Genomic DNA, 13,806 nt, shown 5'->3' on the forward strand with positions numbered 1-13,806 from the left:
TAAAGTTTGCCTCAGTATCCTCACTGACCTGAGTCCATGCCTTTTGATATGCCACAGAGTCTAATGTCAGTTCAGTCTCTCACAGTTACAGTCAAGTATAAGAGGAGGAAAACCAAGGAAAAACACAGATAGGTAGAAGAAAAATAGCTCTATGGAGGAGAAGGAAGAGGAGAATACCAGGAGCGCATAACATGCTTATAGCTCGCACTAGCTCACGAGCACACCAAGCAGGATGGGAAGAGCTGTGTTGGGTGAAAACAGCAGCTGGGAAGAAGGGTGTCTCACAGTAAATTTAGGGCAGTGAGCTCAGCAACAGAGCGTGTTTGTGTTGCTGAAAGCGGAGAAGGATGAGTGCTCAGCCAGGCTGACCCCACAGAGAGGAGCCTGTCATCACTGCAGTCAGCCCAGCCATTTGAAAGGTGCTGAGCTGAGCCTCCTGCTATTTAAAAGGGCTCTGGAAACTTATACTGTATATTTAAAAGGGTTTAAAAAAAAGAAAAGTTGTAATTTCTCCCAGATAAAGCTTACAATAGCAAATAAACCCCACATCTAAATCTGCAGGCAGGAAATAAAGGAGAAGAATCAAATTAAGGGGCATGGAAATCTGGAAGAAAAACTTCACAGGTCTCACTGTCCCACTTGCAGAAGCAGCATGTGTCATGGGTTCAGCTGTAACAGTAATTTTTCTCCTTCTTAGTGTTGCATGAAAAGGTAAAATAATTTGGCAGAAAATAAACCCCCTTGCTTTCCAGCTGGTCCTCAGATATTAGAGGGGCTGGGTGCAGCTGGGCTTAGATTCTGAGTGATGCCCAATTTGCCACTATCAGTCCGGTCGCATTCAATATATTGAATAATCTCGATTCCGGATGCACTAATAGTGCACTGCACCTTCAGTCTAATCGTGCTCACGAACTAGCACGGCCACACTGAGGGAGCTGGTCGCGTTCAGTGAGAGATTTACGATTAGCTACTTAAACAGTGCAGTTTATTAAAGCAACAGATACAGGTTCTTGTGGATTGCCGGTGATAAATACACTGTCTGCAAAAGCACGTGCAAATAATAGGGTATAAAACCGTGCAACAAAGTTATGAATAATACAGCCTGGCTTTAAAGTATAAAAGTAAAAAGTAACTCTATATAGAGATTCCTAATTTTCCTGGGGAAGCACTGGATACAGTGCAAGTCTTACCCTAAGGCGTCCCTATGGGGGGGAAGAAAGGTCCAGCCCATCGACCGGTCCCAGGAGTCGAGAGTAGTCAGCTGATGGGGTCTTCCTCGGCTCGTCCACGATGATGTCTTCCCTAAAGCCCCCTGTTGCTGCGTTGCTGCAGCCAAGACTTGCAGAACTAAGCCAACCCCTGGCTTAGGGCTAGAAGATCACAGACACCAATATGGAGGATGACCAAATAGCGTTTTATTAAACAACAGCAGGCATTATATGCCTTTCGGCCACACGGAAGTACCTGTGCTGACCCAATCAGAAGGCAGGTTAACAATTTTTACCTTTTATGGTATTGCCGAGCCTTGCCCCACAATTCCCCTCTCCATGCTATGGGGCTTGTGAGAGTATCCGGGGAGGGGCTCTCTCTTTCTGCACATCGCGATATCTTCCGGCCGCCAGACCTTAACTACCTACATTTCCCTCTCCCCATGCACAAATAAGGTGATTAAGATAAAACAATCCTAAAAATACATATCATAAAACTTGGTGCAAACCTAGCAAATGTGTGCTGTTTCTACGCTATTTTTTACAAAAATCTAGAAATATACATCATAAGTTTAGATAGAAAATATAAGGCACGCTAAACAGGATAACTGGGGGACAACTGAGAGTAGTGGTGTATAACTAGGGATAGCTAAAAGGAATTTCAAACGGAAACAGTCTTAGAGCAATCGTTGATGTGCTATTAACATAATGCTAACACTCTCTAGTCAACTTTTAACAAATGAAACGAGCTTGACAGGGTCCAAAAATCACTGCTATTACAATCATTGTGATTGGTCCCATTAGGTAGACATCAGGGTGGTCAGCCATGGTGAATGGTTAAACCATGACGTAAACCAACCTTGCTGTGCCTCTCGTTCCCTCTTTCGTTTTTCCAAACCTTTCCGCAATTTAGCCATAGTGTCTCTTACTATTCCGGTGTGGTTTGCATATACACAACACCCTTCCCCTAGTGCAGTGCACACTCCCCCTTGCTGTAGAAGCATCAGGTCTGATCCTCTTACTTGTCATCTTCATTCGTCACTGAGACGTACGGGTTGCGAGGGCGTCCGACAATCCAGTCCTGCGGACAAGAACTCACAGTTTTCATTAGTTTTATTCTGATTGCATGATTATCAGTTATCTGTCTCCTTTAATTCCGCCCTAATACATCTGCTAGGCACCCATCTCAGCAATCCCTCCTTTTCTACCGCTGCATACCCTCTTCCAATTGTACGCAGCCTCCACCCGGATTCCCACTGTAGTTCCCCTGGAAATTTAACACGCACCTGGGGAAAGGTAGCTACTTGTTGTTTTAGATACTGTTTTTCCATTGGCGAGTACTGTTCGTATCCTCTAACATAGTGATTTAAAGCTAACAGGGCTTGATTTAAAATATTAGAGTGGGATCTGTCGTTGCAGCTTGTATGCGGGCTTGCAAGTCGAGATACCACGCCTCCTTCCAGAGAAGGAATAGCGGGCCAGCTAGCACCGCCCTTGCCAGCTGCCTAGCATCGGCAGGGGCTAGTGGCTGGACGTGGGCGGAGTCGAGCAGCATAGGTGTGGTTTCACTCGACAAACCTTCCTCTTTTATTGCCTTGTGAAGGGCCTGAACCAACTTAGCGTCTAGGGGCGTCCACATAGCTCCTCCTTGTGGCCCAACCTGAACAGGGAACGCCTGTGGAGGCGTGGCCGCAGGTACAGCTTCTAGGGTTACGCCACTTAGCACACAGTCTTTCGCAATCAAGTTCCAATTTGGCTGCGCCACAGGGGGCGGGGTTTCGCCCAGCCGCTCCAAGGTGCGTCTCTGTATCTTTGTCTGTGCCTTTAGCATATTCATCGTTTTGTTAAGTTCCTCCATAAGTTCCCCCGGGGCAGGTTCCTCCACAAGGTCCCCCGGTGTTTTATGCTTCTTTTCCCCGGCACCCGAGCCCTGAGGAGGTCCAACGCCACTCATCGTAGCTTCCTCATTTTCTGACTCAGAGTCAGAACGCATTTCACGCCCACCTCCCCGCCATTCCCGCCACGCCGTTTGTTCCTTTGGGGTACTGCGTTCCTTCTTCCGCGCCCCAAAGGGTCCTACGTCACCGCCACCCACACGTCTCAATCCCATGTCTAACAATTCATCGTCGTCTAGATGCCTCAGTACCATGCCTGGGAGCGCATCTAGGGGGTCCACATTCTGATTTTTTGATTCACCCGGCCCAGACTTGCCGCCCCTAACTGCGGCGTCCCCTTTAAGACACTCCTTGTTAAGACGGGCTACAGACTTGCCGCCCCTGACTGCAGCGTCCCCTTTAAGACACTCCTCGTTAAGATGGGCCACGACATCCTCTAACTCCCCCCACGGATACGCTGGTGGCGCGGGGGGCTCCGTCCGCGCGGCCCCTCCCTGCGCACCGGTCGCAGGGGGCTCCTCTTCAGGCTCAGTAACAGGAAATGCCTGCGTCTCAGGCTGTTCCTCCATAGACTTGTCCTCCACCCTGTCCTCCCCACCAGGCCCGCCAGTCTGCACTGCCGCTGTCGTAGTGTGAGGCGCAGTTTCAAGCGCGGCTCCCCATAAGTATAACTGCGCCGCCCCCCATGCCTCCCGATCTTCCCGAGCCAATTGCAATAAGGCCAACAACATTCCCAGAGTAACGAGGGCTTCTGGCTTTCCCGCCAGTGCCTGCTCAATCAGTGTCTGCTTAAGTTGTGGCCAATTTTTTGAATTAAATATCTGAGCAGGGTGACCAAGCACCCCACTGTGAATCAAAGATTCCAGGCACGCCTTAATGCTGCCAGATTTGATACAAATCTTAAAATCCTTTGCCAAAGTTTTCAGTACCTTAATCGTTACATCCATGCTCGCGAGCTACACCTCTGCCCTCCGAACGAATCACGTCGGAGTCACCACTTGTTGCTGCGTTGCTTCAGCCAAGACTTGCAGAACTAAGCCAATCCCTGGCTTAGGGCTAGAAGATCACAGACACCAATATGGAGGATGACCAAATAGCGTTTTATTAAACAACAGCAGGCATTATATGCCTTTCGGCCACATGGAAGTACCTGTGCTGACCCAATCAGAAGGCAGGTTAACAATTTTTACCTTTTATGGTATTGCCGAGCCTCGCCCCACAATTCCCCTCTCCATGCTATGGGGCTTGTGAGAGTATCCGGGGAGGGGCTCTCTCTTTCCGTACATCGCGATATCTTCCGGCCGCCAGACCTTAACTACCTACAGCCCCCCACTTTTTGGGTCATTTTTATACTATTTTTCACTTTCAAGGTGGAGCTTGAGTGACTCTAGTCATACATACCTTTATTGTTATTGGTGTAAACTTTCCTCGCTTCGCTTTTAAAGATATATGCCACAAAAAATTCAAAGAGCATGCTCAAAGAGGGGTGGTCTCACTTTGGAGGCGGGTAGCATTGGAGGTGGAGGTGTGTTTTCATATTAAAATGCATTATAATGAAGCAAAGTTCACACAAAGGACAGCGTTTTGTCAAAAGATGACAGACGGTTGGCTCAGGGCAGCAAGTATGCAGCTTATCAGTTTTAAGTACCCCCTAGTTCCCATCTCTGCTGGTGTTGGGACAGAGTTTGGCCGCAGAATCTCCACTCTGCTCCATCCTCTGTCAAGCAATGTTGCCACGGGAACCGCTGTGGAGTGAATTCCTGGCATACCACGTGCAGCTGCATCTTACCCTGAAAGTCCGTTTTTCCTTTATGTGTGAGCAATGCTACATTTTTAAATATAAGTTTAATTTCTAAATCATATTCAGTAATTATCCCACACTTAGTAACTAGTATCAAGCTGCTAAGATTGAAGTGGCTCAGATGGACTTGGATTGGCAACATAAGGGTGAATTATTTTTAGCCTGGTGGGCCCATGACACCTCAGGCCATCAAGGCAGAGACGCAACATATAGATGGGCTCGTGATCGAGGGGTGGACTTAACAATGGACACTATTGCCTAGGTTATTCATGAATGTGAAAGATGTGCTGCAATTAAGCAAGCCAAGCGGTTAAAGCCTCTCTGGTATGGAGGACCATGGCTGAAGTACAAGTATGGGGAGGCCTGGCAGATTGACTATATCACGTTCCCACCAACCCGCCAAGGCAAGCGCCATGTGCTTACCATGGTGGAAGCAACCACCGGATGGCTGGAAACATACGCTGTGCCCCACGCCACTGCCCGGAACACTGTCCTGGGCCTTGAGAAACAAGTCTTGTGGCGACACGGCACCCCAGAGAGAATTGAGTCAGACAATGGGACTCATTTCCGGAACAACCTCATAGACACTTGGGCCAAAGAGCATGGCATTGAGTGGGTATATCACATCCCCTACCATGCACCAGCCTCTGGGAAAATCGAACGGTACAATGGGCTGTTAAAAACTACCCCGAGAGCAATGGGTGGTGGGACTTTCAAACACTGGGATACACATTTACCAAAAGCCACCTGGTTGGTCAACACTAGGGGATCTGCCAACAGGGCTGGCCCAGCCCAATCAGAACTTTTACGTCCTGTAGAGGGGGATAAAGTTCCTGTGGTGCACGTAAAGAATTTGTTGGGGAAGACAGTCTGGGTTATGCCTGCTTCAGGTAAAGGCAAACCCACTTGTGGGATTGCTTTCACTCAGCGACCTGGATATACTTGGTGGGTAATGCAGGAAGATGGGAAAGTCCAGTGTGTACCTCAAGGGGATTTGATTTTGGGGGAAAACAGCCAATGAACTCAATTGTATGCTGTTGCCTGCTCTATAACACTTTTATAGCCCACCAGCTAAATGCCCATCTCCACCACTCTGGGCTTTGAAAAGAAGATGTGTGCTGTCATGATCATCAGCAGAGAATAAAGTCACAGGAAAGCCGGCAGCAGCAGCAGAACTGTCCTCAAGTCGCCATCGACTGACCCTGACTTCCCTCCGATCATCACCCCAACAAAGAATGAACTTTGATGAAACCAGATGAGCTCAGCAGTGACCAGACAAGTTCAGTGGTGTCATCAGCAGGCAACAACCCAACACTACACACCGTCCCTCCTGCCCTGAAAGTCTGTTACAAGAGATGGAGCCTGACATCATGGACTGGATGAATTCAGCAGCTTTATAGGGATTGGTCCATGGACTAAGGAATTATATCTCTCTCTTTGTGTGTGTATATATATATGAGACAAAAAGTGATGGCATATTGAAAAAAAAATGGGATCTGAGAGCATGACATGAATGGTATGGAATAAGGGGTGGATACTGTCCTGGGTTCAGCTGTAACAGTCATTTTTCTTCTTCTTAGTAGCTGGTGCAATGCTGTATTTTTGACTTTCAGCCTGGGAACAACGCTGATAACACACCGCTGGTTTTAGTTGTTGCTAAGTAATCTTTGCCCCAATCAAGGACTTCTCAATCTCATGCTCTGCCAGTGAGGAGGGGCACGGGAAGCTGGGAGGAAGCAGAGACAGGATGCCTGACCCAAACTGGCCAAAGGGGTATTCCATACCACAGCATGTCATGCCCAGTATATAAAGTGAGGGGAGTTACCCAGAAGGCCCAGATTGCTGCTTGGGTCAGGCTGGGTATCAGTCGACGGGTGGTGAGCAATTGTATTGTGCATCACCTGTGTTTATTGTTTTCTTTCCCTTTTCCCCTTTTAGTTTTATATTCTCTCCCCTTGTTATTTCCCTTATTATTATTATTGGTGGTAGCAGTAGTGGTTTTGTATTATACCTTAGTTACTGGACTGTTCTTTTCTCAACTTATAGAATCATAGAATCATAGAATCGTAAGGGTTGGAAAGGACCTTAAGATCATCTAGTTCCAACCCCCCTGCCATGGGCAGGGACACCTTGCCCTAAACCATGTGGCTCAAGGCTCTGTCCAACCTGGCCTTGAACACCGCCAGGGATGGAGCATCCACAACCTCCCTGGGCAACCCATTCCAGTGCTTCACCACCCTCACTGTAAAGAACTTCTTCCTTATATCTAATCTAAACTTCCTCTGTTTAAGTTTGAACCCATTACCCCTTGTCCTACCACTACAGTCCCTAAGGAAGAGTCCCTCCCCAGCATCCTTGTAGGCCCCCTTCAGATACTGGAAGGCTGCTATGAGGTCACCACGCAGCCTTCTCTTCTCCAGGCTGAACAGCCCCAACTTTCTCAGCCTGTCTTCATATGGGAGGTGCTCCAGCCCTCTTATCATCCTCGTGGCCCTCCTCTGGACTCGCTCCAACAGCTCCATGTCCTTTTTATGTTGAGGACACCAGAACTGTACGCAGTACTCCAAGTGGGGTCTCACAAGAGCAGAGTAGAGGGGCAGGATCACCTCCTTCGACCTGCTGGTCACGCTTCTTTTGATGCAGCCCAGGATACGGTTGGCTTTCTGGGCTGCAAGTGCACACTGCCGGCTCATGTTAAGCTTTTCGTCAACCAACACCCCCAAGTCCTTTTCTGCAGGGCTGCTCTGAATAAACTTGTTTGATTTACATTCTTTCGATTCTCCTCCCCATCCTGCTGGGAGTGGGGGGGGGGGGGGGGGAAGAACGGGGGGAGTGAGCAAGCGGCTGCATGGTTCTAAGTTACCGGCTGGGCTTAAACCATGACAGTATGTTTGTAACATTTTTTCCCTGCCTCTTTATTGTTTTGAGAGACAAAGGAGGGAGAAAAAAACATTATCAAGGTGCCCAAGAAAAATCCACCGTGCTTCTGGCTTGTTATTTGGGAGTAACATGTCTGGGAAGGGGGAAAGCTCACGTGTGGCTCTACCCAAACCCTTTGATCTTTATACCAGCATGGTGGAGCAGGCACAGGGGTATGTAACCCCATGGTGTACTAACCCCTTGCCTGTATTTTGGCGTACCCAGGAAAGCCTCTCTAAGGCCAGACACTGGTGAGAACCGCGCCAGTGAGATGTGGTTTTGGCCACTAGGCATCACTCATCTTTCAGCAGCAGCATTTCACCCCGCACAGCTGACCTGAGCAATGCTCTATCTGAGCAATGTTTCAGTTATCCATTTGCTGGTGCATACCTTAACCATGTGGAAGATTTACTGCCAAGCTTCAAAGAACCCTTATCCTCTTCTAATGCCATCACTTGATTTGCTCCAAGATCAACTATCCCATGCTCCAGCAAGAGAGCCATGACTCTCCCCCTGCCCCGATCCCAGCTCGGAGCGCAGGTGGATGTGCCTGGATTTGAGCTTTTTCATCTGGCAAAGGATCCTCAGCACTTCTATGTGGCAACAGAAGACAAGCAAGCAGGAAGGACAGGAGAGGGGGATGCTTTCTCCACGAAGAGACTCAGTTCATGTCCAAAACCTGCCCGGGGAACTGTTCCCAGCATAAGCCCTTGGCTTCCCCAGCAGCTGGGCATCTAATTCCCACAGTAAAATATCATGGCTTGAAACCAGTCAGGTTTCTTTATAAAAAGCTGCATTCAAGAGGAACCAATTTAAACCTTTCTGGCCCTTTTGAGTGCATGATGCACATAGAGTCAAACCTCCAGCAGCCATTCCTCCTCAGTGGAGAAAGGGCCTTTCAGAGCCCCTCTGAAACACATTGCCCCCCTCCCCAGGGCAGGATTTGGACCTGAAGTAAGCGTTGGCCTCTGGACACTAACGCACTGAAGTACAGGGACAGACACACCCCTTCTCCTCTTCCTCCCCAGAGTTCCCTCTGGAGTGGCAGCAGAAACTGGGCCAACAAAAGTGGTGTGTGAAAGATCATGCAAGACAGAGGGATGGAGGGGAGGGAAGAGGAGAGAAGAGATGGAAGAAGGTTGTTAGAGGCAGAGAGAGGAAAGAGAGAGAAAAAGAGGAGTTTAGTTCTGGTTCCTTCCCCCATCCCTTGCCCTCCCCACCAACAGGAGCAAAAACCTTCCCAGCTCTCATTGCAGCCCCGGGAGGATACAGCCCAGCTTCCCCAGAGAGGCCTGGCCACTCCACAGAGATGGTCACAGCCTCATCCCCATGGACCCTCTGGACACCTGCCATGGCCAAGCACCATCCCTGGTGTTTCAAACCCATCCCATGGGACACCAGCCCTCACCAACCAGCTCCTCCTGCCAGGGATTTTAATCCTCAGTCCAGCAAGCAGCATTCCGGTTCACCCAGTGGCTTCTGTTATCCTCTCCAGAGGACTGAGGGGGGATCACCACCACCTTCCAACCCACCCTGAGATACTCAGATACTCAGTAATGGCAATGAAACCCAAACCCACCCCTGACTTACTCAAACAGCACAAGGGCAAACAACTGCATCAGGCGGTAGAAGGTCTGCTCCAAGATGCACTTGGAGTTGCAGTGCTGCAGGCACAATGACCAGGGTTTAGCTCGGCTCTGCAGGATAAGCAGCAAGGGAAACCTCAGCCCTCCCAGAAGCCCCCATGCAGGGAGGTGGGCAGAGCCTCCTTCCTGGAGACAGGGGTTTGCCTCTTGGAACTGTTTTTCTAGGGAATAGGATGTTTCTGAGTGCTGATGGGATTTCATTTTAAATAAAACAGGTGATTTCTCTCCCACATTGCAACAAGCATGTATTTAACTGCCTTGAGATGCATTTATTCACTTCTGCATCTCCCTGTACTGAAGTTCCTCCCTTTACCCAAGTTCCTGCCCTCCAAAAGTATTGCTTTGGGGTATTGCTGAATTCCCCTGGCCTGAGCCTCGGCCTCCTGCCCTGGCTGCTCCAAAGCTCCAGTGCAGGGTCACTGCTCCTTTGCCCATCTCTCCCCTTACCTGGGAGCTCATATATCTCACAAACCACTCCCTGTCCTTCCCGTTCTCGCTGCTGCAGAGCTCACCAAACCTGGCCTTCTCTTCTTGGTCCAGACCCTCCCTGAAATGGGAAAAAAACCCAAACCAACACCATTAAAGGCGAGGATGTGGCTGGCATCACCCATCCAGCCAGCATGGCTCAGCTTCTCCATGTCATCCCTCTCGGCGGCAGCAGCATCCTGATGCTGCGATGCCGGGAGGAAGGCAGAGGAAGAGGAGCATCCATTTTGCCATCCCTCATCTTACACTGCGCTTTTGTTCCTCCCTGGCAGGGGGAAAACAAAGGCAGAGGGAGAAGGGAAGAGCTAAGGACAGCCTGAGCAGAAACTGAGCTCCAGAGACAGGCACTCTGCCCCAGAGCAAAAACAACCCCTGTTGCTGCTCATCACGCTCCGTTTGCTCAATACTGCTTGACATGCTGAGCCACAGTGTTACGGAGACCACAGCAATGAGAGCTGGGGGGATGCAGGGCTTGGGGGGAGCCAGGGCCTGCTGCAGGGCCATGGGGCATATCAGCAGTGGGGGAGAGGAGCTGGAGATCGCAGCACAGCAAGACCCCCAACATGGTGAGCAACTGGCATAGGAAAAGGCAGAGAGGGGAGGGAAGCTGGGGGTGAAAGATGAGGTAGGATGTAGAATCATAGAATCATAGGTTAGGGTTGGAAAGGACCTGAAGATCATCTAGTTCCAACCCCCCTGCCATGGGTAGGGACGCCTCACACTAGACCATGTCACCCAAGGCTCTGTCCAACCTGGCCTTGAACACTGCCAGGGATGGAGCATTCACAACTTCCTTGGGCAACCCATTCCAGTGCCTCACCACCCTCACAGTAAAGAACTTCTTCCTTATATCTAACCTAAACTTCCCCTGTTTAAGTTTGAACCCATTACCCCTTGTCCTACCACCACAGTCCCTAAGGAAGAGTCCCTCCCCAGCATCCTTATAGGCCCCCTTCAGATACTGGAAGGCTGCTCTGAGGTCTCCACGCAGCCTTCTCTTCTCCAGGCTGAACAGCCCCAACTCTCTCAGCCTGTCTTCATACGGGAGGTGCTCCAGCCCTCTTATCATCCTCGTGGCCCTCCTCTGGACTCGCTCCAACAGCTCCATCTCCTTCTTATGCTGAGGACACCAGAATTGCATGCAGTACTCCAAGTGAGGTCTCACAAGAGCAGAGTAGAGGGGCAGGATCACCTCCTTTGACCTGCTGGACACACTTCTTTTGATGCAACCCAGGATACGGTTGGCTTTCTGGGCTGCAAGTGCACACTGAAGCTGGCTCATGTTCAGTTTCTCATCAACCAACACCCCCAAGTCCTTCTCTGCAGGGCTGTGTCGTGGTTTGCGCCCAGCCGGTAACTCAGAAACACACAGCTGCTCGCTAACTCCCCCTCTTCATCCTCCCCCCGCTCCCGGAGGGATGGGGAGGAGAATCGGAAGAATGTAACTCCCACGGGTTGAGATAAGAGCAGTCCCGTAACTAAGGTATAATACAAAACCACTACTGCTACCACCAATGATAATAATGATTAGTGAAATAACAAGGGGAGAGGATACAATTGCTCACCACCCGCCAACCGATATCCAGCCTGACCCGAGCAGTGATCTGGGCCTTCTGGGTAACTCCCCCCGTTTATATACTGGGCATGACGTGCTGTGGGATGGAATACCCCTTTGGCCAGTTTGGGTCAGGTGTCCTGTCTCTGTTTCCTCCTGGCTTCCCCTCCTCCCTGGCAAAGCATGAGACTGAGAAAGTCCTTGATGGGAGTAAACATTACTTAGCAATGACTAAAAACATCAGTGTTATCAGCGTTGTTCCCAGGCTGAAAGTTAAAAAACACAGCACTGCACCAGCTACTAAGAAGGAGAAAAATGACTGCTATAGCTGAACCCCGGACAGTGTCCACCCCTTATTCCATACCATTCACGTCATGCTCAGATCCCACATCTCTCAACACACCATCGCCCCTGTCCCATATATACACATATATAAAAACCCACACCCGCACACAGAGAAAGATATCATTCCCTAGTCCATGGACCAATCCCTGCAAAATTGCTGAACTCATCCAGTCCATGATGTCAGGCTCCATCTCTTGTAATAGTCTTTCAAGGCAGGAGGGATGGTATGTAGTGTTGGATTGTTGCCTGTTAATAATACCGCCAAACTCCTCTGGTCACTGCTGAGCTTGTCTGGTTTCCTCAAAATTCATTCTTTGTTGAGGTGATGATCGGAGGGAAGTCAGGATCAGTTGCTGGCGACCTGAAGATATCTAGCTGGTGGGCTATAAAAGTGTTATAGAGCAGGCAACAGCACACAGTTGAGTTCATTGGCTGTTTTCCCCCAAAATCAAATCCCCTTGAGGTACACATCGGACTTCCCCATCTTCCCGCATTACCCACCAAGTATATCCAGGTCCCTGAGCAAAAGCAACCCCACAAGTGGGTTTGCCTTTACCTGAAGCAGGAATAACCCAGACTGTCTTCCCCAACAAACTCTTTATGTGCACCACAGGAACTTTATCCCCCTCTACAGGACGTAAAAGTTCTGATTGGGCTGGGCCAGCCCTGTTGGCAGATGCCCTCGTGTTGACCAACCAGGTGGCTTTTGGTAAATGTGTATCCCAGTGTTTGAAAGTCCCACCACCCATTGCTCTCAGTGTAGTTTTTAACAGCCCATTGTACCGTTCGATTTTCCCAGAGGCTGGTGCATGGTAGGGGATGTGATATACCCACTCAATGCCATGCTCTTTGGCCCAAGTGTCTATGAGGTTGTTCTGAAAATGAGTCCCATTGTCTGACTCAATTCTCTCTGGGATGCTGTGTCGCCACAAGACTTGTTTCTCAAGGCCCAGCACAGTGTTCCGGGCAGTGGCGTGGGGCACAGCGTATGTTTCCAGCCATCTGGTGGTTGCTTCCACCATGGTCAGCACATGGCGCTTGCCTTGGCGGGTTGGTGGGAGTGTGATATAGTCAATCTGCCAGGCCTCCCCATACTTGTACTTCAGCCATTGTCCTCCATACCAGAAAGGCTTTAACCGTTTGGCTTGCTTAATTGCAGCACATGTTTCACATTCGTGAATAACCTGGGCAATAGTGTCCATCGTTAAGTCCACCCCACGATCACGAGCCCATCTATATGTTGCATCTCTGCCTTGATGGCCTGAGGGGTCATGGGCCCACCAGGCTAAAAACAATTCACCCTTATGTTGCCAATCCAAGTCCATCTGAGCCACTTTAATCTTAGCAGCTTTATCCACTTGCTGGTTGTTCTGGTGTTCCTCACTGGCCTGACTCTTGGGTACATGAGCATCTATGTGGCATACCTTCACCACCAGGTTCTTCACCCGAGCAGCGATATCTTGCCACAATGCAGCAGCCCAGATGGGTTTACTTCTGCATTGCCAGTTGCTCTGCTTCCATTGCTGCAACCACCCCCACAGGGCATTTGCCACCATCCATGAGTCAGTAGAGAGATAAAGTACTGGCCATTTTTCTCGTTCAGCAATGTCCAAGGCCAGCTGGATGGCTTTCACCTCTGCAAACTGACTCAATTCACCCTCTCCTTCAGCAGTTTCTGCAACTTGATGCAGGGGACTCCACACAGCTGCCTTCCATCTCCAATGCTTTCCCACAATATGGCAGGACCCATCAGTAAACAAGGCATATTGCTTTTCACTCTCTGACAGTTCATTATATGGTGGGGCCTCTTCAGCACGCGTCACCTCCTCTTCTGGTGACATCCCAAAATCTTTGCCCTCCGGCCAGTCCATGATGACCTCTAGAATTCCTGGACGACTGGGATTTCCTCTTCGAGCTCATTGTGTAATTAGTGCGGCCCACTTACTCCATG

Source organism: Strigops habroptila, chromosome W (assembly GCF_004027225.2).
Source record: "Strigops habroptila isolate Jane chromosome W, bStrHab1.2.pri, whole genome shotgun sequence".
Lineage (NCBI taxonomy): Eukaryota > Metazoa > Chordata > Aves > Psittaciformes > Psittacidae > Strigops > Strigops habroptila.